This window comes from Pan troglodytes, chromosome 3 (genome assembly GCF_028858775.2).
Source record: "Pan troglodytes isolate AG18354 chromosome 3, NHGRI_mPanTro3-v2.0_pri, whole genome shotgun sequence".
Classification (NCBI taxonomy): Eukaryota; Metazoa; Chordata; class Mammalia; order Primates; family Hominidae; genus Pan; species Pan troglodytes.
Window position 1 is genome coordinate 77,366,192 of NC_072401.2, and position 1,669 is coordinate 77,367,860.

Below are 1,669 nucleotides of genomic sequence, written 5' to 3' on the forward strand. Positions count from 1 at the left end.
TTTTGTTACATGCATAGAATATGTAATGATCAAGTCAAGGCATTTGAGGTGTCCATCACTTTAAGTATTTATTATTTCTAGGTGTTGGGAATTCAAGTTCTCTCTTCTAGCTACTTCGAAATATACAATACATTGTTGTTAACTCTGCTGTTGAACAACAGAACTTATAACTTTTATGTAACTATATGTTTGTACCTCTGAACTTATCTCTCTTCATTCCCCTTCCCATGCACCCAACCTTCCCAGCTTCCAGTATCTATCATTCTGCTCTTCTACCTTTATGAGATCAAGTTTTTAGCTCCCACATATTAGTGAGAACATGTGATATTTGCCTGTTGGTGCATGGGTTATTTCACTTAACATGACCTCCAGTTCCATTCATATTGCTGATAATGACATAATTTCATTCTTTTTTTATGGCCAAATAGCACTGCATTGTATACATACATATATCTCACTTTCTTCATTCATTCATCAGCTGATGGACACTTAGGTTGATTCCATATCTTTGCTATTGTGAATAGTGCTGTGATAAACATGCGAGTGGGGGTATCCTTTTCATACACTGTTTTCTTTTCCTTTGGGTAGATACCAAGTAGTGAGATTGCTGAATCAAGTAGTAGTTTTATTTTTAGTTTTTTGAGAAATCTCCATACCGTTTTACATCGTGGTTGTACTAATTTACATTCCCACCAAATTGTATGAGTTCCCTTTTCTCCAAATCCTCATCAGCCTCCCTTCTATAATTTTTAGAACAATACCCATTTTAACTGGAGTAATATGATATCTCATTGTGGTTGTTTTCTGGAAAATATAGAGTGCTTCATGAATTTGCATGTCATCCTTGTGCAGGGGCCATGCTAATCTCTGTATCATTCCAATTTTAGTATACATGATGCTGAAGGAAGCACTTACTGTGGTTTTGACATGTATTTCTCTGATGACTAGTGATGTTGAACATTTTTTAATATACTGTTTGCCATTTGTATGTCTTCTTTTGAGACTTGTCTATTTGTGTCTTTTGTCCACTTTTTAATGTGATTTTTTCTATTGTTGAATTGTTTGGGTTCCTTGTATATTCTGGATATTAGTCCCTTGTTGAATGGATAGTTTGCAAATATTTTCTCCACTCAACACATTGTCTCTTCCCTCTGTTGATTGTTTGCTTTGCTGTGCAGAAGCTTTTTAGCTTAATATTTTCTCTATATTAGTCTGTTTTCACACTGCTGATAAAGACATACCCAAGACTGGGCAATTTACAAAAGAAAGATATTTAATATGGACTTACAGTTTCACGTGGCTGGGGAAGCCTCACAATCATGGCAAAAGGCAAGGAGGAACAAGTCACATCTTACATGGATGGCAGCAGGCAAAGAAGAAAAAGCTTGTGCAGGGAAACTCTTCCTTATAATACCATCAGATATTGTGAGACCCACCCACCATCACAAGAATACCAGGGGAAATACCTGCCCCCATGATCCAGTTACCTCCCACCTGGTTCCTCCCACAAAATGTGGGAATTCAAGATGAGAATTGGGTGGGGACACAGCCAAACTGTATCAATCTCATTTCTCTATTTTTATTTTAGTTTTCCATGCTTTTGAGAGCTTAGCCATAAAATACTTGCCTAGACCAATATCCTTTTCCCCATTTTCTCCTGGTAGTTTTC

At 36.7% G+C, this 1,669-nt stretch overlaps 1 non-coding gene across 1 annotated transcript; it reads right to left on the minus strand.

The window, feature by feature from the left end:
• Window positions 1–807: 807 nt before the first annotated feature.
• LOC112209030 (U6 spliceosomal RNA) lies at window positions 808–911 on the minus strand. The gene has a single exon (XR_002943718.1). It is a non-coding gene; the product is annotated as a U6 spliceosomal RNA (small nuclear RNA).
• Between the last annotated feature and the right edge of the window lie 758 nt (window positions 912–1,669).